The sequence below is a fragment of the Phodopus roborovskii genome, unplaced genomic scaffold, assembly GCF_943737965.1.
Source record: "Phodopus roborovskii unplaced genomic scaffold, PHOROB, whole genome shotgun sequence".
NCBI classification, from domain to species: domain Eukaryota; kingdom Metazoa; phylum Chordata; class Mammalia; order Rodentia; family Cricetidae; genus Phodopus; species Phodopus roborovskii.
In genome coordinates, this window is record NW_026126418.1 from 8,603,941 (window position 1) to 8,627,523 (window position 23,583).

Here is a 23,583-nt window from a genome sequence, read left to right on the forward strand (position 1 = left end):
GACTTCTTCCTTTCCAATTTGGATGCCCTTGATCTCCTTTTGTTGTCTTATAGCATTAGCTAGAACTTCTAGTACGATATTGAAGAGATATGGAGAGAGAGGACAGCCTTGTCTTGTTCCTGATTTTAGAGGAATTGGCTTAAGTTTCTCTCCATTCAGTTTGATGTTGGCAGTTGGTTTGCTGTATATTGCTCTTATTATGTTTAGGTATGTTCCTGTTATCCCTGACCTCTCTAATACCTTTATCATGAAAGGGTGTTGAATTTTATCGAAGGCTTTTTCTGCATCTAGGGAGATAATCATATGGTTTTTCTTTTTCAGTTTGTTTATATGGTGGATCACGGTGATAGATTTTCGTATGTTAAACCATCCCTGCAATCCAGGTATGAAGCCTACTTGATCATGGTGGATGATTTCTCTGATGTATTTTTGAATTCGGTTTGCCATTATTTTATTGAGTATTTTTGCATCGATGTTCATCAGGGATATTGGTCTGTAGTTTTCTTTCTTAGTTGTGTCTTTGTGAGGTTTGGGTACCAAAGTTATTGTGGCCTCATAAAAAGAGTGTTTTCATATGAACAACCCAGATTCCCCCTTCTACTACCTCTGTAGCTCTCTCAATACCTCCTTGGGGATTTTTTTTTTAATTTTGTAACAAATAAAGCATGCGTGAAGATCATCATGAATAGAGAGCCACATTAGTCAGCTGTAGAGGCCAGGTTCAGTGTTAGTAAATACTTTTAATACCACCAGCCACACTAGATAATCAATGAGCTGGGGGTGGTAGGGTACAGCTTTAATCCCAGAAGAAGAGTGGAATATAAGATGGGTGGAGACAAGAGTGTTGTGTATTAAGTTTGTAATAAAGTTGAGGACAGGATTACCCCTTTTTAGTCTAAGCCTTGGTAGAGGTAAAAAGTCTCTAGTGGTTTGGCTGCTTTGCTTCTCTGATTTTCAGGAAAGCTCTTTTGTCAGATCATAAACACAATATCACAACAACTTCCCTTTCCTAGGTCCAAATTCTCTTCTGCTCCATCATCATAGTCATCATTTTATTATTTTTTTACCCACTAAACTCAATTAATTTTATGTAATATGAGTGGCCATGGGGCCATCAACTAGCAACTAGCATCAACAGCAACATCCTCAAAGAATAGACACTTGGCTTAAAATATCTAATCTGATCTGATTTAGAGATCTTCAAAACATATTGATCAGAGATAAATTGCATGTTAAGTGAAAGTGATAAAGGCTTGATGGAGGATGGTATACACAGAGTTAGATAGACATAAATAGAGATGAGAGAGAGACAGAGAGAGCAAGAGACAGAGAGGAAAACCTATTTCCTAGCTATTTATAAAATATTGCTTCTAAAACTCTTCAGAGATGATTGTTTCCCTAGTATTCCTGAGTGGTATGTTCATCATTAAATGTCTTTCTTTGTCAGTATTAGTTAAACTGATCACTTAGATTATAGATGCACATATCTTATTACACTTTCCTCTTAGAAGTCAAGACAATAAGTAACAAAATCATGACGGTTTAATTTGTTATCTGGGTATTGTGTCAGTGGATTGAATATTGTAGCATCATAGATGAACAATCTAGCACTTATACTTTTAGACTTATGAGCTATCATATCAATCCATTTATTTCACATATGGCCTTCCAAAATTTCAGAGTAACGTATGGACAGGATTGAGTCAACATCAGTTTGAAAAGTGTATGCCTGTGATACATTTCTGACACTGTGATTGAATCTTGGATATGTAGTCTTAATATTCTCTTTAAGGTTGATATTAAAAGGGGGAGAACTCTGTGAGGTGCCATAAACTCATATGAGGATTCTTGTTCCATTTTAATAATACTGTTCAAGTAAATTAAGGAACATTTACTGTATTCAGTTTAATAATGTGAGGCAAAACTCTCATATGAGGATACTTGTTCTGTTTTATAGCACATTTCAAGATGAGTTAAGGGGTATTTATTTTATTCTGTTTAAAAGCATGAAGAAGCTTATATAGCACACATTTGTAATCCTAGGATTCAGGAAGCTGTGTCAGGAGGTACACCAGAGTGAAGACAGCCTGGACAACACAGAAACAATCGCTAAACAAAGAATAAGAATAGCTCGAGAGAAATAAAACCAAACTATTAGAGCTCATTTTGGTAACATGCCTGCTATCACTGTGTCCACAGGCAGAATAGGTTTTATCTTCAATGTGACATTTCAGCTTTTATACTAGAAGAGAAGAGGAGAAAACATAGGTATTGTATTCATTTACTTTCTATAGCTGTGATAAAACAATCTGTCCAGAATTAAATTGGGTGTAGTGCAGATGCCTTAGTCAGCTTACACTTCCACATCATATTCAGTCACTGAATAGAATCAGGGCAGAAATTCAAGGCAGGAGCCTGTCAGCAGGAACTGAGGCAAAAACCATAGATAAACACAATCACTTGCTTGTTCAGCCTGCCTTCTTAGATAAGCAAGGAACATCATCTATCCAGGTGTGTCATTGCCTATAATGGGCTGGACACTTCCATGTCTGTTACAAATAAAAGGAAATGACCAATCTGTTGGAAGTAATTCCTGAGTAGGTATATTCTCTTTGCAAATATGTGTAGTTGACAAAAGTTAAAAAAAAGGGACTAACTTGAATAGCAGAATGTTTACACTTTAATACAGATAATAAATATAAATTAGTATCAAATATATACATGGAAGTATTATTAATATTTTGAAATCATTTTAACCATGTATTCTTGTCTTAAAACACTACTTTTTTTTTTAAAGGAAACATACAATAAGGCACGTTAATGGACACAGGAATAGTCCCCATTGTCCAAATAAGAGGATGCTGAAAATAGTTAGAATTATTCAAAAATAACTTTATGTATATGAATGCTATAGAAGTCTTGAAAGAGTAATAAATGAATATAACAGAATATTTTTAAGCATGCTCTTCCTTTTCAGCTTCCTAGTTTTCCCTCAGCTATCTCAAACGACGAAGAAATTAATCAGAAGGATATTTATATTTAAAAGTGTTCATATTTGATATTATGTGGAGAAAGAAAGGAAATGAAAGTTCTGGCAAAGGAAACAGCTGTATTTTCAGACTTAATTTTTTTAACAACAGAATGTTTTTATGTATCAGACAAATTTTAAAATATAAACTGAAATTAGGAAAAATAAGTTATTCTTGAGACAACTTTTCCCCCCTTTTGGTTACCTTTCCAGCCTTCATAAAGGGGCTTTCATATTGTTTTGTTGTATCTTACATTTTCCTGACTGACTGTCAACTCTTAGAGACATGATCTTTTTTGAAGAGAAAGTACAGCAGGAGTGGATCTAGGGAAGAGGGGATGTACAGGAAGCTAAGAATTGTAGAGGAACTGGAAGCTGTGGCTGGGATGTATTGTAAGAGAGAAGGATCTGTTATCAATATTTAAACAATAATTAGGCTATTTGTTAATTCTCATTAAATGAAAGGTGTTTCTTTAGAAGGGAATATGAATAATAGATCATACAGGAAAGTTTGCTATAGAATTTAAGCTATATGTTGAAAGAAGTTTAGGGCTTTTAGATGAAATTGATCAGTTCTTTTAAGATAATGACTGTCTGACTGAAGAATCAAATTGAACAGCCTTTGATATACATTTTATTCTTCATAACTCTCAACAAAAGTGGTACATGAAACATAACTTTTATGATGTTTTAGTAAAATCCAGTAAAAGGTAGTTTTGAAAAATGATTAACCTCTCTTGAACATAACAATAGACAGTAGTATGATTACATAAGAATTTCATAAACCAAAATTGAATAAAGCAAATAAATTTTCTTTTAGAGTTGCTGTAAAACACATCATCTTTGGCAAACAAAATTTAACTAAAGTGGTAGGATGTAGGGTACCTTGTGGAAGCAGATTCAAGGTTTTCAGATACTAATCTGAATTAAGATGAGTAAAATATAATGTATATGTAATTTTTAGGATGATAAAGAAGTTTTACTCAACTGCATGAATGTTTCCTCTATTAAATAACTAGCATACTACTGAAAAAAATCTATCACAATCCTCACTGTAAATAAGATAAAATGGGTCTGTTCATTGTTTTATTGTGTTTTCCCTTTATTTGTTCACAGTTATTGAAATTTTCAGTATGAATGTTTCCTTGTCTTAAGTCTCTTAACTGGAATGTTCAACACCCATCTGGTCACTCTCTTCTTTCTTATTCTCTTCTGACTAACCTCCTCTTTTCTGTTAATTTTCCCCCTTTCCAGTCTGATTCCTCAGGTAAATCCTTCTTTACTGAAAACTTGTATTCAAAATTTTACTTTGGGTAATAGTTTTATTGAGGTAAAACTGGAAATGTGAAGAAATTCAACTATTCATAGTTTCTTGAGCCTCAAAAGCTTCATTACACATTCTGACTCTGCACAAATATGATGTCCTCTAGCCTCACACATATTTTAGTAAGCCATAAGCCACCTTTTACAATTCTTTGTTGTGTGTGTATGTGTGTGTGTGTGTGTGTGTGTGTGTGTGTGTGTGTGTGTGTCACATTTGTAATCTGCATACTTGCTGATGGAATTTTGACCAATGTAATTTCTTGATTTTTATAAATAATACACAAATACAATGTGATTAATGGTGTGTGTGTGTGTGTAATTCATTCAACTATTTAGCTATGAGCGCAACTTTTATGGATAAAACACATACAGTGGTCCTATATACCCTTTTAGAAATCCTTCATACTGCATTTCAAAAATTCAGTATCAGTATTAAACCCACTATCTCTGTTTAATAATTCCACTTTTTTCCTTAGCCTCTACAACTGTTAAACTTGCTTTCTTAACAATAGTGATGCTAACTAGTATGATATAATGCTTAATTATAGCTTGGTTGTAAATTTGAAAGATGACTGAAATGATAAATGCCTTTATTATTTCTCCTATGTCCATTTGAGGGTCTGTTTTAGAGGAATATCTACCCACCCATATTGTATAAGGAGTAGGTTTTTCCACCTGCCACTGGTCTTGGCCCAGCGCCACTCCAGCCACAATTAACACACTGAGACTGTGTATTTGATATGATGCCATCGGCCAGTTACTTCTTATCAGTTAGCTCTTTCATAAGTATTAACCCATTTCTGTTAATCTATGTATTTCCATGTTGTCTCATCTTACGGGAGAGCCAGTGGGCATCCTGCTTTTTACAGAGTCTCCATCTTGACTCCTTCTTACTACTTCCTCTTTCCTCCTTGTCTCCTAGTACCACCTATCTTGCTTTCCTATTGGCCAACAGTGCTTTATTCATTAACCAGTATGAGAAACATATTTACAGAATGACATCTCCCATCCTCTCCTCTTTTCTGTCTAAATAAAAAGGTTTTAACCTTAACATAGCAAAATATGTCAGACAACAGTTAAAAATATTTAGCCCATTACCACTTAGCAATATTTAAGAAAATATTCCATCATCTATTCTATCTTTGTGAATCTAAAGTCCTTTATGTAACTTATCTTTAATCCTAACTAAGGAAAACCATAACCATAACTATCTCTCTTCAACTCCTTCAAAGACCACAGAAGGATTGTATATAAACTCTAGAAATGACAGAGACAACTCACTGCCTGGTCAGTCACCTGAAGTTCTTCTGTAATCTTCCATCTTCAGCCCATAGACCATAGTGTGTCTGGCAGACTCTTTAGCAAATCAGGAAACTTTAAACTGTTTACTTGTACTGGCAATTTGTCAGTCATTTTTCTCTTTGTCCTGCATACTGCCTGGCACACTCTTTCATGCAGCAAGGACTCTGTAGCAATATCCATCTTGAATCAGCAATCACTTTTCTGTGGGTGCTGCATGTCCATTTTATACAGAACAAAGTCAAACAGTCCAGACAAGAGGATTATCTTGTCCAAATGGCTTGTCTTGCCATATTGAAAGTAAACTTTATAACGAGTTTCTTTGATGTCCATCTTCCTTTCTGATGCAGTGGTGTTTCCAGGAGCAGTTATGTTTCATTGTCAAGAAAAACCCTAAACCATTTTAAATGCCATATTCTGTAGGTCTTTGGAAGTTTTAAAGAATGCCTATTTATCTCAAATACATTTCTGTGTATCTTGAAAAATCTAATTAACTTAACTCTAAGCTTTGACTATCATAGGTAATTATCTATAATCTGTACTACATTATACATTACATTTGTAAATGAGCTATATAAACAAAATACGTAATCAAAAGGAGAAATATACAAATCACAAAATTAACCTTAAATTGTATCAATAAATAAAAATCCATTCCAAAGCAAAATATTCATAGTTATACCATAATGTTGTATAAGTTTCAATTATTTGTTTCTTTTAATCATGATAGTTATTTATATTTCAATGGTAAATATTTGTCTTATAAATGGTTTTCATATATGTAGCCTAGTTCATAAGTTTCTCTTGTCATTCTGTTCAGTAATTCTCTTGCTCTAAAGATATTTTATATTTCCATATATTCTTGCTTGTCTATTTTTGCTTTCCATGACTTTCCTTTTGAAGTGTTATCCAATAAAAATTTTTCTACAATCAATGCCAAGATTTATTTTGTATTTTCTCTCAGAAGCTTTGGAGCATAATGTCCTGTATTTAGATATAAAGCCTTTACTCTGCTATGACTGATAGAACAATGGAGCAGGGCCATGCTATAAATGTTTTTCTGATATGAGAAGGAAAGCTTTCAGTTTTTGTGTTAACTGTGGTTATTGCTGCAGATTTATATAAGGTTGAGGTCCTGTTTTATATGCTTAGTTTTCTCAATGATTTTACCATTAAGAACTGCTGAACTTGGGGATAGAGAGTTGAGTCAGCACTTAAAAGCACTGGCTGTCCTTCCATAGGAGGTGGGCTGGATATCCAGAACCCACATGCCAGCTCAGAACAATTTGTAATTCCAATTATCAGGTATTAAGCACCCTCTTCTGGCCCCATGTCCATCACATACATGCCTGGTACACAGACACATACGCAGGCAAAACTCACTGTCATAAAATATAAAGAAATCTAATTTTTAATCCTGATTTCTGATTCTAACTCCCTTTCCAAGGATGGAAAGGATTGGTAACCCAATGAATGTTATTCTAGTACTTGGAAGCCAGGACAGGAGCTTCAAAATCAATAATCCCGAATACTTATCATTTGGTGAGATCTGGTTTAATTAAATGCACCTGCATTATTTTATAATGGAGTGATTGATCAAGAAAGATGCATGACATCATCATCAGACCTCTACCTGCTCAAGTAAACATGTGTATACCTACCTGTGATACATACATGTTTACACACATATGAAAAGTCTTATACACATACATAATTAGGTATTGTATTTTGTCCAAAGTATGTTTCATTGTCTGTTGAGATGATATGAATCATATTATTTTACTATGCTCCTCTACCAGATTCTTCAATCTTACCCTGCTGTCACAGTATAAAAGTCCACATGCTTATATGTAATTTGACACATCTGTATCATAGGTGTTTCTCAGCTTGTGACACTTGCCAAAACTCTTAACAATGTCTTTAAAGCATAGTAATCTGGTTACTATCTACTTGTCAAAATTTACCTACTACCTCATCATTTACATTTGCTCATTTTAACAAGAAAAATGGTCTTAAGCATTCTAAGCTACATCTACATTTAAGGTGTTTCCCTTGAAGTATTTTGACCCTGAGGTCTATATTCCTCTCTATTTACCTAAGAAGCTTTGTAGGAGTATAAATTAGCAAAAAATATTTTTTGATTCCCTACAACAGCTTACCATTTCTCAAACAAAATCTTAAATCTTAAATCATTTAATAACCATATTGTGTTTGCCTTCAGCTATTAACCCCCTTTAAGAATAGTCATAATCAGTTAACCTCAGCTTTCCAAGTAATAGAGTCATAGGCATTTTCTGCCAGATGAGACAAAAATCATTCAATCCCCTTCTGTAACGAAGAGCACAAGTCACCATTTCATGTGGTTTTCTTGAACTTTCACTGTTCAAAATGATTCTTGCCTCTTTCAGAAGTAATTAGTAAATAAAAAACCAATGATGTAAGAAAGTTGATAAATGAAATCATTTTCAAGTAGATAGAATACGATCATTTTGTTTATTAGAAGATCAGACATATGCTAAGTAATGAATTCTGTCACTATTTGCTCCCCATGCTGGAGAAGAACCAGTGTCCCATTGTCTTCTGTTTAGGAAAATTGGAGAACTATTCATTCTTGGAGATAACTATAGTAAATATTAGGTTTCATGCACTTAACCAAATTAAAGCACAAAGAAACAAAGACAGAAAGCTTTCATTACTATTATGAAGTAGCTTACATGACTTAATCAATTTGTGACAAATGCTACTTTTCATACAAAAATTTATAGAGATGATATTCACCATTCTCATTACAAAGAGCGTGACAAGAAATGCAAACCTGTTTAGAATATACCCTGAATTATGATTTATAGATTTTAATTGTGTTTACTATATATCCTTTATCTAGGATAGGTAGATAAAATACTCTCTATTTATTTCCCTTGCAGTAGAGATGGCTATGTAGAGTGTATTTGCATATCTGTTGCTCTTTGAAATACAGCTCAGGGTGATTTCCCTATTCTTATTTTTTCTCCTCTCTCCATCTTATTTGCCAGTTTATATGTAAATTGTCTGCATCAGACAACTTCAGATTTGAATCTGAATGGTGCTGACTCCAAAGACAGTTGCAAATATTTCTTGACATGTCGTCAAGCATCTTGTCAATTTGTACCTTCAGAATTCATGCAGAGACTGAAATTGCAAATGCTGTCCTCAGCTCAAGCAAGACACATGTTCATTCTGTAAATGGAGTTTGTCAACAAGATATACATGAGGGCATAATACTGTTCACAGCTTAGGGTTTTATGCCTTTTAAAATTTTCATGACATTATGCACCAGTATTATAAAAATAGTAAGTTTAAAGAAACTAAAATTAAATGAGACCAATATGCTTACAAAGAATCATTTTCTCATTTATAATAGTGTTTCTTCTTGAGGCTTGGTAGGAAAAGCACCAAACAGGTCAAAACATGCACAATATCTCTTTATTATTTTCTTTTAAAAAATGTGTTCTTTTAAATTTCATTTTACATTCCAAACAGAGTTCTCTGTCCTACCCCTTCTCCTGCTTACCCTCACTTTCCCCAACCATATCCACAAGCCACTACTCCTCACTGTTAAGGACTACCATGAGTCAAGTCGGGTACAATATGTTAGGGACAGGGCCAAGCTCCTCTCCCATGCATTAAGGCTGAGCATGGCATCCCACCATAGGGAATGTGTTTCAACAAGATAGTTCAAGTAGCAGATTTGTATCTTGATCCTACTGCCAGGGGCCCCTCAGATAGCTCAAGATTCACTACTCTCTCCCACCTATGGAGGGCCTAGTCTGGCCCCCTGGTTTACAAAATGGATGTACTTGTTTACATTCCCACCATCAGTGGAGGAGTGTTCCTCGGTCTCCATATCCTCTCCAACATAAACACTCCTCAGTAATTTTTACTCAGATACCTTTTTTTCAATTAGCATTTCCCTGATGATTAAGGATGTTGAGTAATATCTTAAATGTCATTTGAGATTCATCTGGTGAGAGTTCTTTATTTAGCTCTGTAAACCATTTTTCAATTAGGTTATTTTGCATTTTGATGTCTAGTTTCTTGAGTTCTGTATAAATTCTAGAAATCAATCCTCTGTACAATGTGGGGTTGGTGAAGATCTTTTCAAATTTTGTAGGCTGTCATTTTGTCATATTGACAATGTCTTTTGCCTTACAGAAACTTCTCTGATGGGAGATGCCATTATGTATATATGTTTCTCATACTAGTTAATGAATAAAGCACTGTTGGACAATAGGAAAGGAAGATAGGAGTGACTAGGAGACAAGGAGGAAAGAGGAAGGAGTAAGGACGAATCAAGATGGAGAGTCTAGAGAAGGCAGAACCGCCAGCCGCCTCTCGCTGGTAAGACCACGTGAAAATACATAGATCAGGAGAAATAGGCTAATAAATAAGACAGAGCTAGCTGATAAGAAACTTGTAACTGGCCAACAGATTTTATCAAATACAGAGTTTCTGTGTGTTATTTTGGGCTGGTGTGGCGGCAGGACAAGTCCAGCAACAGCGGGCAGAAAAACCTTACTCCCTACATATGGCACCCACGTGGCTACTAAGAATTTCCACTTAAAATTTAACAAAAGCTTAAAAAAGATTTTTAGAAACAAAAGAACAGAGACAAGCAAGGCTTCTTGGTAGTAGCATTTTTCTCAGTTGTACTCTGTTTTGCAAGAGACAAGCAGATATTCGTGCGGCTCCTTTAAGGTAAGGTTCCTGAGTCAGCATAAGAGGCAAAAAACCACAGGGCTTTTAAGAAGCACTGATAACAATTTATTGGTGTGTAGGAGAGCTTGCAATGGTAGTAACCACATCTCCAAGCCGGCAGCATGCAGACCAAGGCAGTAAGCACAGTTATCAGTGCTGGTGGTAAAATAGCTGCTGCCATCTTTGATAAACCACTGCAGAAACAACTATGACTTCCATTTGAGCAATGTTGTTGTTTACCAGATAAAAGACTCATGACCAGAAAAAGATAAGGATTTACAGTAAAGACAGATTCATATTAAGAAAAACCTCTAAAGGTTTACAGTATGTTTTAAAATATATGTAGACATGGAAGAGAAAAAGAATAAAATGGTTTTAAAAAGACAAAGAGGAACTGGGTGTAGTGGCATACCCCTTTAATGCCAGCATGCTGGAGGCAAAGGCAGTTGAATCTCTGTGAGTTCAAGGCCAGCCCGGTCCATAGAGTGAATTCCAGGACAGATAAAAGTTACACAGAGAAAACCTGTCTCAAAACAAAAAAAGACAAAAAAAAAAAAAAAAAAAAAAAAACCTAACAGAAACAGAGTAATAACAAAGCCATGTAAAAGTGAAAAGCTCAGAGAGAATCTGGTTACTGTATGGTATTATATTATCTTTGTATCTTTTGACTGCTGAGGAAATAACAACTGTTAAAACAAATGCTTCTGGATCAATCCAATTTTTTATTTTAAAAATACTTTGACTCCATCATTTAAGTTCAAGGACAAGTTACTGGGGAAAAGGATTTTTATTTTTGTTTCCACAGAAAATAAAAAGCTGTGGATTCCTTCCAGAATAATGTGGTTTGATCAAGCCAGACCCTCTGAAACAGACTTGCTGGTGATCCAATATTCAAAACAGCTTGGACAAAGCAGCCTTGCAGACTACATCCAGGATTTCTGCATCTTCTTATGATCCCCCATGATAGCGCCCCCTATCAGCAGGAAGTAGTTTGGAAAGAACGATGCCCAAATTCCCAAATATTGTTTATAAATGTTTGTTTTCATTTATATGGGGTTGGTAATAATTGCTTAATGACCACAACCAATATCTTTTTAAAGTAAAAGGGGAATTATGGTATAGATATGAACACTTTGATCTGGAATGGATTTTCATTTATTGATACGATTTAAGGTCAATTTTGTGATGTGTATATTTCTCCTTTTATTTAGGTATTGTATTTATATATCTCAGTTAGAAATGTAGTGTATAACATAGTACAGATTATAGATAGTTACCTGTAATAGTCAAAACTTATAGTTAAGTTAGGTAGGATTTCTAGATATACAGACATGTATTTGAGATGAATAGGCATTCTTCAAACCTTTCAAAGACCTACAGAATATGGTATTTGAAATGGTTTAGGGTTTTTCTTGACAGTAAGACATAAATGCTCCTGGCAACACCACCTGCGTCAAAAAGGAAGATGGACATCGAAGAAACACATTATAAAGTTTACTTACAATATGGCAAGACAAGCCATTTGGACAAGATACTGCTCTTGTCTGGAATGTTTGACTTTATGCTGTGTAAATTGGACATGCAGGACCCACAAAAAAGTGACTGCTCATTCAAGATGGACAATGCTACAGAGTTCCTGCTTCATGGAAGAGTCTGCCAGACAGTCTGCAGGACACAGAGAAAAAATGACTGACAAACTGCCAATACAACAAGACAGTTTAAAGTTTCCTACTTTGCTGAAAAGTCTGCCAGACACACTATGGTCTATGGGCTGAAGATAGAAGATTACAGAAGAACTTCAGGTGACTGACCAGGCAAGATGTCTCTTACATTTCTAGAGTTTATATACTATCCTTCTGTGGTCTTTGAGGGAGTTGGAGTCAAATAGTTATGGTTATAGTTTTCCTTAGTTAGACTTTAGACTCACAAATATAGATAGATGATAGAATAGTTTCTTTTAATCTTGCTAGATGTTAATGGACTAATTATTGTTAACTGAGATTCTTATTTGATAACTGTTGTGTTATATATTTTGCTATGTTAAGGTTAAAACCCTTCTTTTTATTTAGACAGAAAAGAGGAGATGATGGGAGATTCCATTTTGTATATATGTTTCTCATACTGGGTTATGAATAAAGCACTGTTGACCAATAGGAAAGGAAGATAGGAGGGACTAGGAGACAAGGAGGAAACAGGAATTGGTAAGGATGAGTCAACATGGAGAGACTGGGGAGACGAGATTCTGGCCACTTTCCCTGGTAAGAAGACCATGTGGAAATGCATAGATTAACACAAATGGGTTAATAATTAAGGCAGAGCTTGCCGATAAGAAACTAGTACCTGACCAATGGCATCATATCAAATACAGAGTCTCTGTGTGTTAATTGTGGCTGGCATGGCAGCGGGACAAGACTTGCAGTGGGATTAAAAAACCTTACTCCTTACACTTCTCAGTTTCAGGAAGTCCCATTTATTGATTGCTGTTCTCACTGTCTGTACTACTAGTGATATATTTAGAAAGTGATCTCCTGTGTCAATGCATTCAAGGCTATTTCCAACTTCTCTTCTATCAGGTACCATGTAGCTGGATTTAAGTTGGTGTTCTTGATCCACTTGGAGTTTTGTGCATCTCAGTAGATATGAATCTATTTGTGATATTCTACATATTGATATCCAGATATCCCAGCACCATTTGTTAAAGATGTTTTCCCTTTCTCATTATACCATTTTTGTCTTCTTTTTCAAAAATCAGGTTTTCATAGGTGCATGGATTAATGTAAGGGTCTTCAATTGGATTTCATGATCCACCTGTCTGTATTTATACAGAGTTATGCAAAGAGTGGACAGACTTGTCTTGTTCCTCATATTAGTGGAATCACTGTGAGTTTCTCTCTGTTTATTTGATGTTGGCTTTCTGCTTGCTGTATATTGTTTTCATTATGTCGGTTTATGTCCCTCCTATCCCTAATCTCTCTAAGACATTTATCATGGAGTGGTGTTGGATTTTGTCTAAGGCTGTTTTAGGATCTAATGATATAATCATGTGTTTCATGTGTTTGGTTTGTTTGTTTTTTCTTTCTTTTTTTGGCTGGTTTATATGGTGTACTACATTTATTTATTTCTGTATGTGGAAACAATTCTGCATTTCTGGGATGAATCAAACTTTGTTATTGTGGATGATTTTTTTAAGTGTGTTCTTGGAATTGGTTTGCCAGTATTTTATTGAATATTTTTGCATCAATATCCATGAGTGAGATTGAGCTGTAGTTCTTTTTTTGTTGCATATTTGTGTGATTTGGTTATCTGGGTTACTATAGCCTCATAAAAGGAGTTTGGCAATGTTCCTTCTGTATTTATTTTGTGGAATAATTTATTTGTAGAGTATTGGAGTTAGCTCTTTGAAATTCTTGCAGACTTTAGTGCTGAAGTCATCTGGTTCTGGGAGTTTTGTTGTTGTGGTTGTTTTTGGGAGACTTTTAATGACTGCTTCTATTTCCTTTGGGGTTATAGGTCTATTTAAATTGTTTATCTGGTTTTGAATTAATTTTGATATCTGGAAACTGTGTAGAATACAGTCCATTTATTTTAAATTTTCCAATTTTCTGGAGTACAGGTTTTTCAAGTAAAATCTGATGATTGTCTGGATTTTATCAGTGTCTGTTGTTATATCTCCTTTTTGTTTGTGATTTTGTTAATTTGGGTATTCTGTCTGCCTTTTGGTTAGTTTGACTAAGTATTTCAACCAACTCTTTGTTTCACTGATCATCGATTCTATTGTTTTCTTTTTTTCTAATCTTTCTTTTCTTTTTTTTGTTTGCTTGTTTGGTTGGTTGTTTTTGTTTTTGTTTTTGTTTTTTATTTTTTCAATTTTACTGATTTCAACCCTCAATTTGATTATTTTCTGGTGTCTACTCCTCCTGGATGAGTTTGCTTCCTTTTGTTCTAGAGCATTATACTTCTGTTAGCTAACTAGTGTACAATTTCTCCAACTTCTTTATGCAGGAGTTTAGTGCTATATATTTTCCTCTTAAAACTGCTTTCAAAGTGTCCCATAAGTTTGGATATGCTGTACTTTTATTTTCATTGAATTCTAGGAAATCGTTAATTTCTTTCTTTACTTCTTCCTTGACCCAGGGGTGATTCAGTTGGATATTTTTCAGTTCACATGAAGTTTGTATACTTCCTAGAATTTCTGATGATGTTGAATTCTAACTTTGAGCCATGATGATACATAATAAGATACAGGGGGTCATTCCATTTTTTTGTTTTGTATGTATGTATTGAGATTTGCTTTGTGATTGATCATGTGGGCAATTTTAAGAGAATGCTCAATGGGGTTCTAAAAAGAAGAATTACTCTTGTGTTTGGGCATAAAAGTCTATAGTTGTTTATAAAGCTTATTTGAGTCATAACATCTGTTGGATTAATTTTCTATTAATTTTTTGTCTGGCACAACAGGCTACTAGTGAGTGTGGGGTATTAAACTTTGATGGGTTTTGATGTGTTATTTAAACTTTAGTAATGTTTGTGTTACAAATGTGGGTGCTCTTGTATTGGGGGAATATATGTTTAGGATTGAGACTTCTTTTTGATGTTTTTTTTCATGTGATGTAGATGAAATGTCTTTTGTCATCTTTTTGATTTCCTTGAGTTTGAAGTCTATTTCATTAGATATTAGGGTCATTATACCAGTTTGCCTCTCCATTCCATTTGATTGGAATGTCTTTTCACAGTCATGTACTTTGAGGTAATGTCTGTCTTTGAAGTTAATGTGGTTTAATATGTACAGCAGAATGATGGATTCTGTTTTTATATCCATTATTTTAGCCTTTGTCTTTTATAGGCAAGTTGAATCTGTTGATATTAAGGGATATCAATGACCAGTGATTGTTGGTTCTATTTATTTATTTGTTTGTTTGCTTGTTTGTTTATTTTTATTTTATATAACCAAGTCCATTTAAATGCAAACAAACATTTATAGACAATATTTGGGAATTTGGGCATCGTTCTTTCCAAACTAATTCCTGCTGGTAAGGGGTGCTGTCATGGGGGATTCGAAGAAGTTTCTGAAATCCTGGCTGTATTCTGTAAGGCTGCTTTGTCCAGCTGTTTTGATTGTAGGATCACCTGGTACTCTGTTTCAGGGGGTCTGGCTTGATAAACCACATTAGTCTGAAAGGAATCCACATCTTTTCATTTTCTGTGGAAACAAAAATAGACATCCTTTTCCCAAGTAACTTGTTCTTCAACCTAAATTTTGAAGTCAAAGCATTTTTTTTAATTCAATTAATTATTTTACATGTTGATCCCAGTTCCCTCTTCCCCCTCCCTTCCTGCCTTCCTCTCTCCCTCCTTCCCTCCTTTTACCTTCTCTGCCCTCTCACATGCACTCTAATGACCCTCACCTCCCATCCCCCAACCCCAATTCCATATGTAGGGAATGCCATCCAGTTGGGGTCATGTAGGTCTGACAGGTCATGTGAAGTAGGGACTAGGGTTTTTCTCCTGTCTCTAGATTAAGGCAGTTTTCCCTCCATGGGGAATGTGTTCCCAAAGTCCTTTTGTGCACCAGGGATACATCCTGGCTCCACTGTCTGAGGGCCCTTAGACTGCTCAGTCCTTCTGGCTGAGACCCATATTCAGGAGTGCCTGAGTCAGTCCCATGCTGGCTTCCCAGCTATCAGTCTGGAGGCCAGTTACCTCCTCCTTGTTGAGGTAAGCTGTCTCTATGTATTACTGCTGCCTGGTCTTGGTCCTCTCCATCTGCATCTGAATTCTACTTCCACTCATTGTTTATGTATGGGTGTTTGCTCCTGTTTCCAACAGGCATTAGTTGAGGTCTCCATGGATAAGTTAGTTGTTGATCTCACTCTCCTGGAAAGGCATTTATGGTAGCCTTTCCGTGGAAGCTCAAATTGCTATTTGGCAGCAGTCTTGTTGTTCTATAGACCTTTCTTTGTGTTCAATTTTATCTTTAAACCAATATTGGCTCCCTCTTTTATGTTCTCTCTCTATCTTTCCTGGTCGCACATGTTTTCCTTTCCTGCCCCTCATTTTCTCCTACTTCTCTCTCCATTAGCTGTCCTCCCCCACTATACCTGAGGTCTGGGGGACTTGTCCCTTCCCTGTTCTGTGAGGGACTTTATATGAATTTCCTAGAGTATACCTTGTATCCTAGTTCCTCTGGTGGTGTGAATTATAGGCTGGTGATCCTTTGATCTAGGTCTAAACTCCATATATGAGTTAGTACATGCTGTTTCCTCTTTTAGTGACTGGGTTACCTCATTCAGGATGGTTTCTTCAAGTGCCATCCACTTGCCTGCGAATTTCAAGATACCATAATTTTTTTTCTGCAGAGTAGTATTCCATTGTGTAGATGTGCCACATCTTCATTAACCATTCTTCAATTGAGGGGCATCTAGGTTGCTTCCAGGTTCTTGCTATTACAAATAGTGCTGCTATGAACATAGTGAACAAATGTCTTTCTTGCATGGATGTGAATCCTTTGGATATATGCCTAAGAGGGGGATTGCCAGTTCCTGTGGTAAACTAATTCCCATTTTCCTGAGGAACCGCCATACTGATCTCCAAAATGTCTGTATGAATTTGCACTCCTACCAGCAGTGGACGAGTGTTCCCTTTTCACCACATCCTCTCCAACATGAGTCATCACTGGTGTTTCTAATTTTAGCCATTCTGGCATGAGTGAGATGGTACCTCAAAGTTGTTTTGATTTGAATTTCCCTCATAGCTAAGGATATGGATCATTTTCTTAAGTGTCTTTCAGCCTTTTTGATGTCCTCTATTGAGAATTCTTTCTTCAGTTCTGTACCCCATTTTTTAATAGGGTTATTTGGTGTTTTGTTGACTAGTTTCTTGAATTCTTTGTATATTTTGGAGATCAGCCCTTTGTCGAATATAAGATTGATGAAAATCTTTTCCCAGTCTCTGGGCTGCCGTTTGGTCTTGTCCACTGTGTCCTTTGCCTTACAGAAGCTTCTAAGTTTGAAGAGGTCCCATTTATTAATTATTTCTCTCAGTGTCTGTTCCCCTAGTGTTATTTATTTCTTTATTTTTGGTGTTGGTGTATGCATGGTTCCCTTTTCTAGAATTGGCTGGTATGATTAATTATTGCCTGTGCTTTCTTGGCTACCTCTTACATCCTTGGGTTGACATTTTCTTCCTAGTACCTTATGTAAGGCTGGGTTTGTGGATAGGTTTTGTTTAAATCTGGTTTTGTCTTGAAATATTTTGTGTTCTCCATCTATGGTGATTGGAAGTTTTGCTGGGTATAGTAGTCTGGGTTGGCATCCCTGGTGTATTAGTCTATATTATATCTGTCCATGACCTTCTGGCTTTGAGAATATCCATTGAGAATTCAGATGTTATTCTAATGTGTCTGCCTTTATATATCCCATGACCATTTTCCTTTGCAGGGTTATATATTCCTTCATTATTCTGTATGTTATTGTTTTGATTATTATATGCTGAAGGAATGTTTGGTTTTGGTTTATCCTATTTTGTGTTCTGTAAGCTCGTCCCTTCATAGGTGTATCCTTCTATCTGTTGGGAATGTTTTATTCTATGATTCTGTTCAGTGTATTTTTTGTGCCTTTGAGCTGGTATTCTTCTTTGATCCCTATTATTCTTAGATTAGGTCTTTCCATGGTGTCCCAGATTTCCTGGACATTTTTTTTTATGATTTTGTTGACTTTAATTTTTTTTGACTGATCATTCTATTTACTCTAATATATTTCTTCAATGTCTGAGATTCTCCCTTCCATCTCTTGCATTCTTTTGGTTATACTTGCATTTGTAGTTCCTGTTCATTTACACAGATTTTCCAATTCCAGGATTCCCTTAGTTTTTGTTTTCTTTATTTCCTCTATTTCAATTTTCAAGTCTTGGTCTTGTTTGATTGTTTTATCTTAGTTGTTGGCTGTATTTAATCAATTTTACTGATTTCTTACAATTTTTTGTTTGCCTTTTCCTCCAGTTCTTTAATGGATTTTTTTTTCAATTTTTAAAGGCCTCTATCATCTTAATACACTTATTTTTAAGCTTGTTTTCTTATGTTTCTCATGCACTGGGATGTTCAGGTCTTTCTGTTATAGGACTGCTAGGTTCTGTCATTAGCATATTCTTCTTTAGATTGTTGAATGTATTCTTGCTTTGGTGTCCATCCATTTCTTCCTCCAGTTGATGCAAACAGCATCTTTGTCTCTTGATCTGATCCTTGCAGATAGCAATTGTGTCTCAGGGATCATCTGTGGGACCAATTTTTCTCTTCCTTGTGTTTCAGGGAGATACTCTTGGTCAGCTCTCTTAGTTCTTTCTGTGAAGTGATGTTAGTGCCTCATGGAGGTGCTGAGATTATGGGTGATGGTTGCTTTGGGGGGAAAGTTTGAAACTTGTAGAATACAGGGTCCACTGGTGGGTGTTGGTATAGCCTCCCTGCAGGAAACTTTCTTGCTGAACTGCAACTGTGGCTGATGTGAGTGGGGGAGGGACCTGGGTTTTGCTTAGGATCTAGGGCTTGGAGGCTTTTGGTCCAGATGGAAAGCTGGTCACTGACCTCTCAGTCCTCTATGTGAAGTAGATATCTGTGTCTCTATCTTTTTCAAAACCACCAAAGCTTAACAATAATTAATGTTTAATCATACATTGTAATACTTCTCAGAAAAAAATGAGTTTTCTATCTTTCACAGAAATGATAGTGGATAATTATTCATGTCTCTATTTCCCATAAAGTGCAGTTACATACATATATCACACATTGTAAATATTTATTCCTTGACATATGTGTGTGTGTGTAGTATTTTGAGCATATAACCATTTGTTATATTCCCTTCCCTCTCCTGCTGAATGCCTTCTTCACTACTAATTCCACCTCCACCTCCCTATTTTTCTTTGAGCTTGTGTGTGTGTGTATGTGTGTGTGTGTGTGTGTGTGTGAGAGAGAGAGAGAGAGAGAGAGAGAGAGAGAGAGAGAGAGACTATGAATGTTGGATGTGAACGCTAACTGGTGCACATCTTGTGTAAGTAACCATGGCTACTCTGATTCACAAATGTAGTGCCTATATTAGGTTCAGGAGATACCATTTCAAAAATCCTACCCATACTGCCATTCTTACATTCTTTCTTTGCTTTCTTCTAACATATACCCTGAAATTTTCATCATGGAGGGTGGGGGGTATATGGGAATATAGGTGTCCCAGTTAGGGCTCTTCACTTAAAATTTGCCTACTCTCAGCAACGTGAGCAGCCAGGAATCTTTGTGTTAGTTACTGTTTACTGATAAAAGTGTCTCAAAACAAGCCTGAGAGCTGCACTGACCTGCAGTTAGAAACATAAAAATTAAAAAAAAAAAAAAAAGCTTGTCAACATATTCCTTCAGCAAAAGAACATTTGTAGATTCCTCCCTAGTGCCAGTTGTCCACCAAGTCATTAGCTATTGACCAGGTTAAAGGTACTAGGCCCAAACTCCCTTCTATGCAGGGCAATTTAGCTCCTTTCTGAAAGTGATTGTTCTCCCCAGTACACTCATACTTCTAATTCATTACTAGACTCACCTGGCTTGGCAAGCTTGTGTTATCCCACCTAAGGGCTACATTTGAGTGAGATCATCCATTGTTATGCGCAGTTTTTCCACTGGCTTGGTCCCAGAGCTGTGCCAGCCCCAAATAACACACAGAGATATTGTATTATATATAATGCTATTGGTCTGTTACTAGCAATTCTTATAAGCTAGCTCTGTATTAAATACTAACCCATTTCTTAATCTAACTATTTCAACGTGGTCTTATCTTACTGGAGAGAGCATTAGGACCTCTGTTCTCTTTGTCCGACATTTTGAATCCTCTCCTCCCTGTCCCTGAAACCTCTTTGTATTCTAGTCCCACCTATCTTGCTTTCCTATTGACCAACAGTGCTTTATTCATTAACCAATAAGAGAAACATATTTACAGAATGATGTCTCCCAAAAAGTTATGACTATTTTTTTCTGACTAGCACTCTGCAACATTATGAAACCTAGAAAGTTAGAAGTGTCTAGCTCAGTTCTAGCTTCAATTCATTATGTCCTTTAACCATAGTCTTTAATATCAGTAGCAAGACTCATATTACATATTTCAGGTGGACCAAAAACAATAACAATAGCCTGTACTATTTGAGGGGCCACTGGGACTCAATACTTAATCACTCATGGGGAGGTATGCCATATCAAGCATTAGAATTTTTGTTTAATAACCTATAGCTTTTGGGAGCACCATTAGCCATCTACTCAGGCTACCTTCATTTATGCCTCTTGAAACATTATCATTTTCTTAATTTTTTTAGCATAGACCAATATTTGCCATAGTGAGTTCTTAAATGAATGTTCATACAAGTAAAGAATACTTTTGAATGACATTTACCATGCCCATTATTCTTTTGGTTTTTTTCTCATTTTTATAAATATCTGTGCATCTCTTTGTTTAAAGGAACACGGGTAGAAATATTTTAATGGGAACATATACATATATTTTATCAGTTTATATACCAGTGATGTTTCTTCCTCCAAATCAACCATTATTTGCATATATACATAAATACTCAAGAGATTGTTGGTCTCTATAAGGCTCTCTACCTTCACACAGGTATTGACAGTCCCAATCTGGAGAAGATGTGATACAGGTATTGACATCTGCACTAACTTCAAGGGTGAAACAATCAGGTCATTTCAAGAAGTTATTTTGTTCTCACTGTTTTTCATCTATACTTCTATATTTCTGCTTACATAACTCCTCTCCATTCTTAGTGAAATTTTCTGATAATTGAAAGAGGTTATATGAATGGCCCATTTGGGAGCTGACATTCAACATTCATTTAGAATCTGTATTTGTACCAGTATGAAGTTTCTAACTCTGCTGAGCAATGTAAAAATAAATATTTATGATCAATCTCACAGCACCACTATGCTGTAGTTATAAGCATATTTATTTAGAATGCCAATTGACATAAATACTATGAATATTTAACAAAACATCAGTACAAATTTTCATAATATTAGCTGTGTCCTCCATGGCTACAAGTATAGTGTATTTCCTCCTGAGGAGCAGCATCTAATCCAATAAGAAAGTACCTATTACCCCTATAACAAGCTTTTGATGATTGTAGCAGTTGGTTTACTTTGCCATACTGATCATTATTGTTGTATACTAGATACATGAATAAATAGCACTGGCTGTGATAATTCTTTCCCAATATTACACATAGCACTTGCGTCACTAGCTCAGGTCAACTTAATTTTCCAGTGTTCTGGTATGAAAGCATGTAGTATCTTTAGGAAGAAGGTATTTAAAATGAGTACTGATAAGCAACCACAAGTTAATTGATCATATTTTTTTAGGGCAACCAAGAAATTGCCCTGGTGAAGACTTCACAGGGAGGTAGCCCACCTACAGAACTGGTAATTTCATTCGATAATCTACAACTTTTTGGAGAGCTTTGTCCCACACACAATCCAACACTATATATATATATCCCTAGGATTGATAGTTATAATATTTTGTTTGACAAAGATATTGAATAGTTGACAGATAATTAAAAGAATTATTGTGTCAGCTTTCTTATCTTTCATGTTCCAGAGACAGATGTATCTCCTCATGTAGTGGCAGCCTCATCCCAGAGACTTGATGGTGAAAATCAGATAACGTATTTGTCTATACTGGGTGCCTGGAAACCAGGGCTGCTGTCAGGTCTGTCAAAATAGAAATTAATGCCACCAATGACCTCATCATTGACCTTTACTACATGGTCTCCATGTCCCAATACCATGTTCAATGACATAAAGCAGGCTGATTTGGGAAAATTGTCATAAATAAGATGACTATTAGGATCTTCCAGAAGTGAGATCCTGGCAACTTCAACATCATTGGAACAATGCTGGTGCTGAGTGTCTCATGGAATCTACTGGTGCATTGCATTCACGACCATGGAGAAGGCTGGGACCCACTAAAAGGGTGGGGACAAAAGAGTGACTATCTCTATCCCCATATTTGTGATGGGTGTGAACCACAAAAACTATGCCAACCCATTCAAGATTGTCAGCAATGCTTCCTACTCCATTTTCTGCTTATCCCATCAGCAGAGGTCAACCACAACAACTTTGGCATTGTACAAAAATTCATGTCCATATTTCATGCTACCACTGCCTCCCATAAGACTGTGGATGGCCCTTATGGGAAACTGTGGAATGATGGTGATGGGGTGGGCTTCCCAGAACATTATCCATGTATCCACTGGTGTTGCCAAAGCTGTGGACAAGGTCACTCCAGAGCTGAACAAAAAATCACTAGCGTAGCTTCCCATGTTCTTAAACAAATATATCTGTTCTGGACATGATATGCCACCTGGAGAAAGTTTTCAAGTACAATGACACCAAGAAAGCAGGGAAGCAGGCATCAGAAGGCCCACCAAATGACATCCTGGCCTACACTGAAGACCAGGTTGTCTCATATGACTTTAACAGTGGCACCCACTCTTCTGTCTCTGATACTGAGGCTGGCATTGCTTTATAGAGAAAATAGATTCATCAGTCAAAGAAAATGTTAAATCTAATGAATTTCTAACAGAAAACATATAGGAAATTTGGAACACTGTAAAAAGACCAAACATAATAATAACTGGAATAAAGGAGAACCCAAATTAAAAGGCAAAGAAAATACATTCAATAACATCATAGAAGAAAACATTCCCAAATCTAAAGAAGGACATGCCTTTTGTGGGGAGTCTTCAAAGTCTATCATATCAATTATAGCAGAACCTAGGCTCTCCCCCCATGTATCTAAGCTGAGGGAATATCCCTTTATGTGGAATGGGCTCCCAAAGTCCATTCATATACTAGGGATAAATACTCATCCACTACCAGAGGTCCAATATAGACCACCCACTCCTAACTAACACCCACATACAGGGACTCTGTGTCAGTCTTATTCTGATTTCCCAGCTATCAGATCAGCTTCCTGAGCTCCCTCTTGTTCAGGTCAGCTGTCTCTGTGAGTTTCTCCAACATGGTCTCGACCCCTGCACCCATCATTCCTCCCTTTCTGCAACTAGATTCCAGGAGTTTGGCTCAATGTTTTGCTATGAATATCTGTTTCTGTTTACATCACCTACTAGATGAAGGCTCTAGGATGACATAATATAGTCATCAATCT

The 23,583-nt window shown here is 36.1% G+C and overlaps 1 pseudogene; it reads left to right on the top strand.

Moving 5' to 3' along the window:
* LOC127221807 (glyceraldehyde-3-phosphate dehydrogenase-like) overlaps positions 1-22,944 on the top strand; it is a 155,695-nt pseudogene extending 132,751 nt beyond the window's left edge.
* The last annotated feature ends 639 nt before the right edge of the window (positions 22,945-23,583 follow it).